General features: G+C 37.0%; 1 long non-coding RNA gene across 1 annotated transcript in view; it reads right to left on the bottom strand.

Moving 5' to 3' along the window:
• Positions 1-1,137: 1,137 nt before the first annotated feature.
• LOC109269692 (uncharacterized) overlaps positions 1,138-14,730 on the bottom strand; it is a 55,781-nt gene continuing 42,188 nt past the window's right edge. Inside the window, exons 2-4 of the long non-coding RNA XR_002081221.2 lie at positions 13,898-13,941; positions 11,760-11,869; positions 1,138-1,266 (exon numbers count right to left, since the gene is read on the bottom strand). This is a non-coding gene — a long non-coding RNA (uncharacterized LOC109269692). The remainder of the gene's footprint in view (positions 1,267-11,759; positions 11,870-13,897; positions 13,942-14,730) is intronic.

The raw sequence follows: 14,730 nt of genomic DNA, 5'->3' as shown, positions 1-14,730 counted from the left end.
AATAAAAACATGAGGGGGAGGGGAGGGTATGGAGGAGTGAAAAGAAATCAGGAGGTGTTTAAAGATGTGTCATCTATTTTGCAGTTTTTTATTGGAATGGGATCTTCTTAAAGAGCTTACATACCGCTCTGACTAATTGTCCTGAAAGCATATCAATAGCTCTCCCGCAAACAGCTGACACCTTCTAGCCAAATGACAATCTGCTCTCTAACCAAACCTAGGAAACGTTCTGCTTTTTCAGTTGCTGAGAGTCACAGACAGGATAAAGAGGCGCATGTTTTCCTGGAGGGCTACACCTCTTACAAATGTCTGCCCTTGTTTGCAGAGTTCAGGACAGCATTACTGGATCTCCCCATCTGAAACCAATCCATCCATCTACATACTGGCAAGTGTCTAGAGAGGCAGAGCCCAAGGAGTCAGCTTGCAGGTTAAATGGGAATTGAATACCCAAGTTACCTGGGTCTTGGGAGCAAGATATTTTCACATGTATTCATCAAGTGGACGCTTGTTCTCTAAGCAATTTTGTTTTGTAAACTTGCTGGGAAATTTATTGGAATTATACAAAAAATTTATCCAAAAAAGGCCTGGAGTCACTTGTGAAGATTGCAGTGTTATCACACGTGTATGAGCCTCTGCTCCCAAATCTCTATGTATGGAAATAAAGTTCAGTACATAGAAATAGCATTGCATCATTTTAGCTTCTTTTGTCTTACCTCAAAATTCCAAGGCGCTGTTTTGTTTGTCTCTCCAGATTTATGTATGGTTGTTTAATGTGAGTTTATAGCTCACACACACACACACACACACATGCTTTTAATGGTGATTTCCAGAACTCTCCTTTCTAAAACCTTTGAGCGGATTTATATCATCTACAGACAAATCTAAGAAGATTAGAACACCATAAAAGGAACCCATGAACTAAACCTCCTCCCCACCTCTCTGGCTTCATCGGCAACTACACTTTTTTGGTACCATTTATTCTAGAAATCGATTTTATAGTTTTCTCAAATGCTTGGCCATCACACACAGACATGCCTTTGCACTTACTTTTGCCTCTGCCTGGAATGCTTCATACTTTTTGTGTGAATAATAAAATGGCAAAATCAAAGATACTTAGAATTAGGAAGATTCCTGGTCTTTATTCTGAAAGGCAGAAAGAGAAAGAAAAAAGTACAGACTCGGGCTCCCCCTACGTTATGGAGGAAACTTTTACTTCACCACTTTCCTCCATGCAAGTTCTTAAGCTTCTTGAATCTAGTTTTTCATCTGTAAAAAAACAGATAATAATATATATGTCATATGGTTGTTACAAGGATAAGATAAGGTCATATGAAATGTTATAAGCAAAGTAACTACTAGTTTTTGTTTTCATTCCAGACCATCAATTATATGGCTTTCTGACTTTCTTCCCAGCTAAGGCTTTTATGATTCTGTCAGTGTTATTTTTTTCTTTAAGATTGTCAGAGAGCTGTCCCCAGGAGGCATCAATCTTCTATATATTTACTTTTGGAATTTGTCATGAGGAGGTTTGTCTAAATTAAGATTATTCATCATTAAAAGAAAATGTCATCCAGTTTAGCTGAAGAGCTTTAGCAAATATGTATAGAGTAAGGGTAGAGGTATTTTAAGAATTTAGAGACCTCAGTACAATTCTATTTTGTAGGAAGGAGAAAATCATTGGACAGCCCCTTTCTCCACCTTTTCTTCCAAGATAACAAGATCCCTTCTCCTTACTTTTCTATGGTCTCTTCTTTATTGTTTTCTTGATAGATAAATTTCTTCCACCAAGTTTGTAATTTCTGCTGTACCATGACTTTAGCTCCTCAGCATCTCTACTTGGTGTAACTTACAAATCTGGTTTCTAACGGCATAGAACGTGGTCCCTTAGTTCCAATACTTATTAGCTGGATAAAGTATTCTTGTTCCAGCCTATTCTGTTCAGGGATTAAGGTTAACTGGTACGATATGGTCTCCGATGAACACTGCACATCACAGAAGCAGGATTGTAGATGATGATTAAGGGTGAAGCTAATATCCCTCCCTACTAAAGAGGGATGTTCAAACCTTACTAGGATCGAGACTGCCTGAAACCCTAATGAAGCTTCAAGATCTATCGGACTCTGGCTGGCCAAGGGACAGGGTAGAAAATAGATCCCAGGATTGACCTCAGCTTTCAGATTCCAAAAACTTTTCCTATCCTATTTGGCTTCCAGTCCACTATCCAGAAAGCTTCTTTCTATATACAATCATCCCCCTTTATCTCATTTAAGTTTATCTGAGTTGCCTGAAGCTTTTGGTCAGAGCAAGGAGAATAAGGATATAGAGCAAGTGTGGGTGTCCAGTTTGCCCCCCAGATTTTATCTACAGCTCTCGAAGAGGTAAGTGAAACTGTAAGTGACATATTCACCTGGTTGTGAGGAGCATTGTGGTTGTCTTTCCAACACTTCTTTCACCTCCCTCCCACCTCATTATGTATACCCATGTAAGGAAGGTACACTGATCCACTCCAGCAACTGGGTGGATGAGATCAGATTTTTTTTAAAAACCACAAAACCACAGTTAATGCTTTAGGAAATCTATTTCTAAGCCTACCAGTATTGGTATTCCTTTGGATACAGGGGTTGTCTGAGAATAAGTATTGCACAAAACTTGGTCAATGGGACAAAAATGTGGAATTTTATTTTTAAAAAATGCTTTTCTGACAGATTTACTAGAAATATAGATCACTTTTGCCTTGGACAAGAAAACATACAAATCAAATTTCACTGTCCATCTTATTATTTTAAGGAAGAGAGTGTTTGTATGAACCTGTTATTATGGAAAAGAGATAAGATACATCAACAGAAAGTGGGTTTTGACACCACTGACCACCAAAATGAAACAAACCTAAAACTCTTCCTACCTTTATACTTTTAAAGTAAATGAGTCAATAGGTTGTATCTATTATTTAAATTATTTGCAGCAATAGTTTTTTTACTCCCATTGAAAAACATCCAAACTGATACCCTGGCTACAGCATAAAAAAGCAGTTGTTGGCTTACACAACTGAGATTTTCCAAAGTATTCTATCTTCAAGCATGACGGGATATAGGAACTCAAATGATTACATCAGGATTTATTTTGTCTCCGTTGAGTCTCTCTTTTGCTTAGCTGGGTTCATTTTCTGGTTTCAAGAATAGACCCTGGAAACTCAGTAGATTGCTATTGATTTTATAAGTTCTTAGTCTCAAGTCCCATGGAAAAGACAATGTCATGGGACATTGCCCAGAATTCCTAGGCAATGCCTCATTATTTCCTGTTTACTCTGATTGCATCTTGTACCTCTCACTGTACAATCAGAGCAAATAGGAAGATATGCTGCTCAGTCAAACGGCTGCCTCTGAAGCAAAGTGTAGAGTGAACTTCCTCAGCCGAACATGGTAAGTGTAAAGTAAGGGGAAGGAGAAGTTCTCCAGAGGAAAACTGGATATGGTGATAAGAAGAGTGGATGAACTCTGGAAAGGAAAAAAAAAATCTACTAAAGGTACTATCACGTCGAATTAAGCTATATTAAAATATAAATAAACCTTGAAGTTTGATAATGGTAGCTTCAACATTGGAAATCAAGGTTCATATTCATATTAGTGAATTACAGCTCAACTTGTACTAGAATTCAGGCCCTTAAATGTAAGAAAGAGGTGATATGTCAGGAAAAAAAGTAGTTTAAGTATTTCAGTCAGGTTTCTTATGCAGAGTCACTCTGGGACTATTACCTCACTGAAAGGAGGGTAACATTTTGCTCCTAGGATTCTTGAAGGAGAAAAGAAAAAGGTGTTTATGTTTAACAAACAATAAAAAAAACACACACACAACATAATAATCTAGGGAGATAGTCTATTCAAATGCATCACAGTGTATCTCTGTGAAGGCCCTTTCTCTGTTTCTGGGCATATCTACATTCTAATTAATTTAACTGTTAACAGTTTTTTTCATATTTATTCAGTTTTGAGAGAGAGATAGAGTATGAGTAGGGGAGGGGCAGAGAGAGAGGGAGACACAGAATCCAAAGCGGTCTCCAGTCTCCGAGCTGTCCCCACAGAGCCCGATGCGGGGCTCGAACCCACAAACTATGAGATCATGACCTGAGCTGAAGTCGTACACGTAACCGACTGAGCCACCCAGGCGCCCCATAATTCATTTAATTGTTAGATTATTATTTGGATTTCTGCTGCTGCCTGATAGTCATCAGAAATGAAGGAAGTTGCCTTGATCCTACAAGAACATTTTCTTCACAGGAAGAGTTAAATAAGTCAACAACTTATACCTGGCTTGTAGAGCATCTGAAATTCTGACTCTCATCTTTATTAAAAAGGCACAAAGAGGAAGAGGAATGTATATATGGCTTATTATTTTCCATGGTAAACAGTCACATTTCATTGAAACTCCTTCCAATGAAAAGTAACTGGTCTTTTAATAACAACAGGCAAAGGAAAGAAGGAAAGTAGTTGTACAATGACTGCGGGTTCAACAGCTTAGATTCAGAGAGGAACAAGGAGCAAAAATGAAATATTTCTCAGAGTTCAAGGGCTTCAAGAGCCAGAGAGACAGATTTTGAAACCATGGGGCTTGGCCTTTGGCTTCCAGAGACATTGCTTAGTGTTTCTTTTCTTCATCTGACACTGTCAGAAAGCATTCTAAGTGTTTTGCAAGCTACTCACATGTTGGAGTCCCACAGAAGTTTGGGAAGTATCATAAAAGTGGTGATAATGCACACTTTTTTCTTATAGAATAGGCCAGAGGTTCTATTTTAAATCTTCTTTAATATGAGATGAACATAAGAAATTCTCAGATAGGAACTCTAGGCAGAACAGAGAAAATCTAACATATGACATAGGATTTTGTCCCAACAGAGGAGTCATATAGCTTTGATGTATTATTATTTCCAAAGCAGTAATTTTTTGTCACTAATTTTCCATTAGTGGAACTATTCAGGGAGCTGTGGTTGCAAGCAGAAGGAACACATTTCTCATATTATTGACTTTATCTGTAAATTATGTGGAAAAAAAAAAGAGTCATGCATCAATACAGGTAGATGTGGAAGGTGACAGAGAAAAAGAAAAAATATAAGATGGTATGAATTTCTGACCAGTCATTGTGAACAAAATCTTTTCTTTCTATATCCATTTATTAATTATTCCTGAAATAGTTCTGAATATTTCTTATGAGCCAAATACAACATTACTCATTTACTTATTTTAGGAGTGTTCTTGTAGGACACTAACTACATTTATTGAAAGAAATAATCAGAAAAGTGTAAGAAAACACCCAAGTAATTATGTGTGTGTGTGTGTGTGTGTGTATATATATATATATATATATATATATATATACATGTAATTTGACATAACTTTTTTAACGTTTTATTTTGAAATAATTTTAGGTTTATCCAAGGTTTGCATAACATATAGAGAGAACTGCTTCTAGGTATGTATGGCAAAGAAATAATCAGGCACATGTACACAGTTTCATAAATAAGGATGCTCATTTCAGTGCTACTTATGAGAGTAATTATGAAAATGATTTAAGAGAACATCAATTGAAGAACAGTTAAATAAATTAATATATACTCATGTTATCAAATATTGATAGCCATAAAATGGTAAAAATATTCATGTCTATATCATAACCTCAATTTTATCATATCCTCTTATAGACACCTATAAAATTTGAAGGAAGTGCATACCTAAATAGTAGTTACTTTCAGGGGATGCCTAGGGGTGTTTCCTATGTGGTATTTTCCAAAGCAATTGAGTTTTGCCACACTAAAATCAGGATTTGAGGAATAAATATCAGCTAAACAACAAATCAGAACTGTAGGGCCATGATCCTCTGTTTTTTAATAGTATTGTCTCAACTAATTTTAGGTTTACATATTGGCAGAGACTATAACTCTTTGGGCACTATGATATCTTCAGTGGAGTAGAAAGGTGCTCACTGCATAGAAATCCCATCCACCTTCTTGCAGATGACTTAAAGTCCACAGATGGGGATGGGCTTTAAATATTTATACACTATGAAGAAGGAGCATAATGACTTAAATTCAAATTGTGTGTCAATACTAATAATATATCCCTTTTTAAGAGGGGAGTTTTGAAAAAGGCAGAGAGAAGTGGATGATGAACCTGCCTCTAAGGGGAGAAAAAGCAGGAAGAGAAGTTGCTGGACACTAAGACAGCTATCGCTGATTTCTGACTTTACAGCTTTCCTTAGGGTTGACTTATATACACTTAGACATGCAAAAGGCCTTGATTTTTGATCTCATGTCTGCTTTTCCTTTTATTCCAAAATACAAGAATATATTTTGAATTTATTCTATTCCTCTTGTTGATTGACCGTTTTTCCTAGTAGATTGGAAATTCCTTCAGGGTAGAAGTTCCATTTTCTATACCATTACAATCCCAGTTTCCAGAATCTTTGCAAATAATATATACCTAAAATTATATATTGAGTCAATGTACATCTTTGAAAAAAAAAAAACACAAGAGAAAAAGCTTTGAAAGCAGATCTGGTTGGTACACTGGCTCTGCTACCTTCTACTTCTGTCATCCTTCCTTCCTTCCCTCCCTCCTTCCTTCCTTCCTTCCTTTTTTCCCTGCTTCCTTGCTTCCCTTTGTTTTCCATTCAGAAATATTTACTTCACAGAATAATAACAGTATGTGAGGCCTTGTAATAAGATTCACACAAGCAAATAAAAAATCTCTATTTTTATTATTGACACAATGAAGATAAAATAGTTCTCATCTTGTAAGGTGGTTGAAAATATTCAATTCCATGAAGAATAATGGATTTCAGGCTTCTTGCCCCATTTTCACAGTTTGTTAGCTTAGTAAATAATAAATGATAGGGGCGCCTGGGTGACTCAGTCGGTTAAGCTTCCGACTTCAGCTCAGGTCACGATCTCGAGGTCCGTGAGTTCGAGCCCCGCGTCGGGCTCTGGGCTGATGGCTCAGAGCCTGGAGCCTGCTTCCAATTCTGTGTCTCCCTCTCTCTGCCCCTCCCCCGTTCATGCTCTGTCTCTCTCTGTCTCAAAAATAAATAAACTTAAAAAAAAAAATAAATAAATAAATAAATAAATAAATAAACTTAAAAAAAAAAAAGCTGCTGAGGATTCAACTCAGTTTTAAAAAATAATAATAATAAATGATAAATATTGATGGTATTATAGTAATGTATAATAATGTATTCTTTTTGAATTTATTCATTTATCCATTATTCATATCACAGGCATTTATTAAGTACTCACTGTAGTCCAGAAAGTGTTTTATAGTTTGTGACTATAAATGAGTAAGACAGTCTTTGTTCTCTGGGATCTCATTCATCACAGTGAAAAATATTTCATGGGGGAACTAAGTTACCAGTATGTGTCCTTTGTCTGACCATGTTAGATGACCCTCCCCCAAATATTATATTTTTCCAAAGTGCAGTGAAAACTCCTTAAAGCTAACTTTGTCCAAGTCACACAGAGGTTGCAAGATTATCCTGAGTAATTCACTGCTTGGCTGACCTTAATGTGACACAATGAAGACCAAATGAATGAAAGCAAGCGAGATTTTTTTCTTCAAGACCTCAACTTTTTAAGGAATGATATTGTCTAGTCTTGCTTTCAGTTGACCTAACTAGGCTACTGGTCAAATACCATGTGGACTGGTGCTAGGTGTGTTTCTCAGAGTCTAGAATAAATATGGCTTCCCCAAGCCTTCTAGGAAGTGAAAACCAGAGGTAAATAGACCTCAATTCCAGCAGGAGTCATGGAAACAAACAATATTCAGGGGATAAGAAGACAAACAAAACTTTGAAATAAAATTAAACTTTACAGTGAACAAAATCAGACTGAACTAGGTAGAATATTAGAAACAGTTTTGGGCGGATCTTTTTCCTCCTTACTGGTCATCTCTCACATAATATATAGATGGGTCTTTCTAGTTCAAAGATAGAGCATTGAGGCAGACTCTCAATTTCTATAGAGTCTTGAGGTCCCTGGAATAAGAACATAGAGAGTGTGGATTGGAGAATGGAACAAGGAAAAGCTGCCTCAAATCTTCAGATGGGGATTCATGGCAACTGCTTCTAGATAAGTCCTGCAAATTGCAGAAAATTCCTGCTAGCTCTAGTGGGGGACATGTCATCTACCATTCTAGTGTGAACCCAACTGACTTGAAATTAAAAATTCAGTCAAAATGTTTGAGGACCTCTATAATACACAAATTGGAAGGAGAAATATATGAGGGGTTTTACTGGTTATAGAGAAACTTGTTGGGTATAAATAAAGACAATTTGGTCTCAATGACAGGTCCTTCTAATTATGTTTCAAAGAAAATTGGGATTTTAGGAGGCAAATCTATGTATGATTTTAAGTACAGGATTCCTGGATGAAAAGCTTTCCTTTATGCATAAGTAGTTCAGAAAGTGGGAGCCAAAGAGAAGCAGCTATTTGCTTCCCCTGTTTCCTAGCTACAACAGTGAAGTAAGCTTTCACATAGGCAGCCAGAAATGAGTTCTGACTGGGGCAATTATATAAATGTCATTGTAAGCTGTTATCTTATCAGATTTTTTTTCTTTCAGAGTCCCAGCATCATCTTTCAGGGGTACTGGATTACTTAAGATAAAGAGAGGACTCAGATATATTGCCTCAATAAAAACAAAGATGTCTCAGACACTGGCTTTATAACATTAGCTACAGATGGAGACTGCTCAAAAGGATATGTGAAAATAAAAACAAACCTAGCTCACTCATTGCTCAGGAAATAATGACAGTCACACTTTCCAAAGCCCCTGGACACTTACTGATTTACCCATTACACTCTTTGCATCTTATTTGAGTCAATTCTTTAAATACATGGCCACTACAATGCATGCCACAATGCATTCTAAAATATATTAAGTGAAGCATCTAGAATTTACCAATAAATCTGGATTCTGTGAAGCCCACTCAACTTTCTGAACAATAATATGCATATCCAAGACGCAATCTCAGGGAATGAGCACATGCCTGCCCCCTTGTCTGACTGAAAGATGGACTAGGAATGGACATTAGCCTCTGATGTGCCCCATAGAAGGGCAAGCAGGTAAGAAAGGTAATTGCAATTTTGTACATCTGTGAAATAAAGGTGGCCTGAGAAAAGTGCAAATAGCATGTTGGTTTTTGGCTATCTATTTTCCACTTCAGAATGGGGGCAAAATAATTGTAGGTTAATTCTTAAAGAACCTTAATTCAGAAATTTGTGGTCTGTCTAGATTGCATTTTTGGTCCTGATTGTTCATTTTCTTCTTTGTAGGAGGATCATACTTCATGCTCCATTGACTTGAAGTGTCCCCTTGTGGCAGGAGTGTATGTCCCTGCTCCACATGACTTTCTTTGGCCTGTGCAATGTAGGCAGAAGTGCCCAAAACACCCCTGTTAGTAGAACATGAAGGGCAATTGTATTGAATGGCCTTAACTCTTTGCCTTTCTGCCACCAGATTGCTTCCACAACTTGGGCCCCAGAATTAGAACACAAATAAAGTGAACTGAAATCAAACTGCAATGGATAGATATGAGTGGGAAATAAATACTATTGTAAGTCTAGAGATTTGGGGACCATTTGTCACCGCAGCATGGTTTAGCAAAGCTAATTAATACGTGACCTCAAAATAAAAATAAATGTATACTGAACCAATGTATGCCTTTAATATATCAAACACTCTTACTGAATTCACGTATCTATTCATTCAACAACCCATAATCAATCGCCACTTGTATTTTTTCTTCTCTGTCTTTATCAATTTTTTGGCTCGATTGATCTGTTGGTCTGGCATTATGCTGGCATCACCACAACCAGCTCAAGTGAATTCAACAGATAAGAAACTAAGGATTCAAAATTAGGTAGAAAAATTGAGAAACTTAGATTCCATTGGCAACTCCACAAAGACGTGAGCATCAGTTTAGGCAGGTCATATTGGGTCTCTATGATGCAAAAGAAAATGTCTTCTCCTCACTATAGCTCACTGTCTCAAGTGATGATTCTTCTTCTTGAGCCAGTCTAGCTTCTGTACTCTTCTCTAAGTATGATATTCTTGTTACCACTGTCATGTCTTTCCTTCTATGTTTGCCTCCTCCTGAATTGAACAAAGCATTGAGTACCTGATATGTGCCAGGCACAGCACTAGCCTCTTCTGTATGCATCATCTTGTTAAATACTCTCAATTATTTTGTGAAGTAGTTATCTTTTCTTCTTTTAATAAATGAGAACATTGAATATCAAATAGTTTTAAATGACTTTTCTGTACAGCTAGCAAATGGAAGAGTTGTTTTCAAACCAGTGTTTACCTCAATGTCAGTATAGTTTTCATCATCTCACAATGGCCTCTAGTCTCACCTCAGAAAATTCTACCAAGAATTAAAAACACAGACTAAGTCCTGTTCTTTCATGAAGTCTTCCCCCATTTATTGAGCTCAGACTTGTCCTTTTTTTACAATTTTACCTTGCAAATAAATTTCCTTGTTATGGAATTTAAGCAAATATTATATGACAACTTGTACAAATTTCATATGTGCATGCTGTAATGTTTAACTCAATTAAAATTCATTAGAATAAAGTAAGAGCCTCACTCATGTGTGCTTAACCCTTTGTGGCTGAATAAATCACTTCCCTTTTCAGGAAAATTCCTGTATGGAGAGAGATTGGGCAGGATGGATTCTTATACCTTCTTAGGGTAAAAAGAGGAAACAAGCTGAGAAAAAGATGACATGTCTATGAAGTGGTACAGTCAGCATTCTAGGATTTTAGGCTACGTCTTCAAACTCAAGAGTTTAAGACACTTTCCACTATACCATGCTGCCCATGTGGTTGGGTTCTATAACATGTATTTTATTTTCTAAAGCAGGAAAAGTTCTATGGTTTGTCCTCAGTCCCCAAATTGCCCAACAAAAATATGTATTGAAAAGAAAACTTCTAGATTTGCTATACATCACTTGTGAAAAATCGTTCAAGAAATAATTCCTCAACTCATTCAGTCTCATTAGTTTTTTCCTTTGAGGGATGGAAAAATGGATCTTTCTAGCAAAAATCAAATTTGTGCATGACAGCCAGTTGAGCTCAGAGGTCAAAGGATGAATTTGGACTGCTTCAGCGCATTCCCATCCGTTCAATCTTTTGTCATGCTTGCACAGCAGGTAGGATTTGAAAGAGAATCTGCCCTTGTCTAGAAGAATTTTTTTTTAATGACTGAAAATAATCAGATCTATACTTGAGAGCAGTCACAGCCAATGCCACTTTTCAGGGCTCAGGTAAACCTCTGCTAATACTCAGGAATTGTGAAAATGTTTCAAAAGTCATTTTCATGGTCAAGGATAGGTCTAATATGGTGGAGTTTTGTGTTTATACTTGGGGATGGGATAAGTGAATAGGGGAAGCAGGAGAGAGTTTTTCAAGGGAAAGTCTCAAAAAAGATTGAGCACTTCCAAAAATGAATAAAAGGGAACAGAGACAGATAAGTCCAAAGTCAGTGTCACTAAATGCCAACATCCCTTTCAAGCTCTAAGGTCGGAGCGACTTTACTAGTGCAATTTCAATTTTAACTCCCGCGCTCATTTTTCCCTAAAGCTAAGTAAAAAGTAAAGAACAAGGGTCAGAAATAGGAATAAGCATTTGAAATAAAAATCAAAAGCAAAAACCTCTAATTGACTCTTGTCCTAACTTCACTTTTAAAAAACTGTTTCAATGTATATATGATGCACCTACCTTTAGGAAGAAACTGCTTGGCAGATTCAGAAAAGAAGGTGGTAGTATCAAATGACTGCACATTTTCGAAGTTCCAGACTTCAAAGTCAGAGCGGTGCTTGCTGCTGAGACTGTGAAGTGCAGATGTTACATAAGCATAGGGAGTATCTCATCTTCCTAAAGCACACATACTTTTATGGTTTGGTACATATTAATAATGTTTAATTTTGAAGAAATAAAAGACATGGTCAGATTTATTTTTGAGATTGTGGTCTTCCATTTCTGGGTGGGCCACACTGTCTCCCTCTCTTTATGTCAGATAAGATACTGCCCTAAAGGGTTTTCAACTGCTACTTCTTTCAAAACAATTCTTTGGGACACCTGACTGGCTCAGTCAGTTAAGCATCTGACTTGATTTCAGCTCAGGTCATGATCTCAAGTTTCATGAGTTTGGGCCCCTTATTGGGGCAGGCTAATGGTGCGGAGCCTGCTTGGAGTTCTCTCTCTCTGCCCCTCCCCATGCTTGTGTGTTCTTGCTTTCTCTTTCTCTCAAAATAAATAAATAAACTTTAAAAATAAAATAATTCTTTGTTCAGCAAAGCAGTCTTCACAAGACTTAATCTTAGTTTGTATGTCTTATTTCCTTCCTTCACAGAACCCAGGGCTTGGTCTCTCTGCTGAAGGATGTGTCATCTACCCTAAGACTGAAGCCACTAAAACAACTCCAACCATCTCTGCAGCAAGAGTAGGGTAGACGTCTTAGAGTCTTCAGCACTGGGGAGTGACACAAATGAAAGCAGTTTTTCTACCTGAAGAACTTTAATCCAGTATCTGCTGCCAATGAGGGGAGAGGGTTTTAAGTTGCCAGTAGACTAGAAAAATAATTAAAAATACCAAGACAATACTTATGTGGTAAGGGAGAGAGTTGAGGATGGTAGTATTGTCAATAGTTACAAATACTAGAAGGCTATGAAAATATTCTTTAAAGATTACATTAAAAGAAACCTAAATGGAACTGTAATTCTGTAACGAGATTTTTTTTTTAAAGAGAAAAGTTGAAACATTTCTTTTATATTCCATTAAATGCTTTTTTCCTATTAGAATTATAAACATTTAATTTGGAGAAACAGTCTTACTTTGATGGGAGCCTCTAAATGTTTAATATTTCATATCTCCAATGAGACAAAACCCAAAATCTAATCAGATCATTTGTACAACTCAGTGCTCAGACTCTCTGGACTGTCTCTGGACTAGCTCTGGAATAGATGTCCATTTCTCTTTAGATTTCATGATACTATCTCAAATTTTGTAACCTATTTTCTGGCTACATTGTAGAAATAATCATCAATACACCTGATATAAGACCGTGGGAAACAAGGGGAAAAGTGCATTGAAAATAAAATGAAAGTGGGTAGTGGCTGAAGTCATTATTTCCACAACTGGTCTTGCGGGTCTGTCCATGTCTTGACTTCACCACATCCTTTTCCATGCATCTGTTGCCTTCTCTTCAGTTAGCATCTCAGTGGGTTGGGGGCTCTTCTTGGTGAGTGACTCAAACTTTAATTGATGAGGGTTGCAGACATTGAACAGTCTTCACTCTGTAGGTGAGTGTGGCACAATAAGGTACACTGAAGATCACTTTGGCTCACATCTTATTTCTCTTCTTTGTCTCACTGTACAATTTTTTGATGATCATAGTCAATCACCTCCACCCGCGGTGATCTCCTGTCTGACTATTCATGCTGTCTCTGGAAGATCCCAAACTGGCCAGAAAGAAGACTGAACTTCCCATTAAGAGGAATCATTGGTGGTCCTCTGGTGGAAGTACTCTCCTTTTGGTAATCAAAAACAAAGAGTCACATATAGACTGCCTAATGGGAAACAGAATTCTTGCGAATTATAAGACTAGATCAACCTGGGTCACAAAGTCACTTTTGAATTAATGTGTCTGTTGCCTTTTTTGAGAGATACACATTTAGTATTCTTGTATATATACTCTTCAGAGCTGCTTCCGCATCCCCTTCCCGTCTTCCTCCCTCTCTCTCTTCTTGTATGTGTTAGTCAAGGTCACTTTTGGAACATAGTCAATATGAGTGAAATAAGACAGGGAGGACGTTATGGAGTTAAAGTTCCATAATGGGAGGTAATAAACTCATTACCTGTTTGTAGTAGGTTTACAAACAAATGTCTGTTATCAGAAGACCTATAAGAAAAGCAGAGGAGAATGAGGACAAACTGGAAATGGCCAAGCAATCTGTGCCTGCCCATCACTGCATATGACCTCAAAAAAGAATTTCAGAGCAGAATGACTGCTACTTCATTTGTGCTTTCCAAATTTGCTTAAATTCCTCTTCGTCAAATACTAAACTAGAACCACATAGTTCCCAGTTAAGCCAAATTGTCACAGCACAGTCCACCACACTGGGTATCTATATTTGTGGGTATGTGTAAAATTATTATAAAATTAGATTAGTATAGTAATTATAGCTTTGGATATTTTTTTTTATTTTAACACTTAAATTATGAGCATGTGCCCATGCCATCAAGTTCTATATGAATCTACAAAAAAAAAAAAAAAATCCAAGAAAAGTCACAGTGGAGCCAAGAAGTGGAAGTAACATTTTAATTGTCCCTTGATGGATGAGGGGAAAATGTAAAACAGAAGGTGGCATTCAGGCAGAGGAAATAACATAAACAAAGAATGAGGAGAATGCATAATGTATTTAGGGAACAGCTAATAGCTTGCACTAGACCAAATAGAGGGTAAATATAATATTTAGAGACATAATAGAAAAAGAGATTCAACTAGACTGACCTTAGATTTCATGTCAGAGAGTTTAGACTTAATGCTATAGACAATGGGGAACCAATTAATATTTTTAAGCTTGGGGGTGGCGATGAGGTTTATTTTTTAGATAAATCACTCATGAGGAAATGTAGGAACTGGATTAGAGATGTCCTGGGAGTAGAGCAGAGAGAACTGTTAAGAAAT

The sequence above is a fragment of the Panthera pardus genome, unplaced genomic scaffold (genome assembly GCF_024362965.1).
Source record: "Panthera pardus isolate Hobbes unplaced genomic scaffold, ASM2436296v1 HiC_scaffold_10, whole genome shotgun sequence".
NCBI lineage: Eukaryota > Metazoa > Chordata > Mammalia > Carnivora > Felidae > Panthera > Panthera pardus.
Note: the sequence above shows the minus strand (reverse complement) of the source record. Positions and strands in the feature narration are given on the sequence as shown.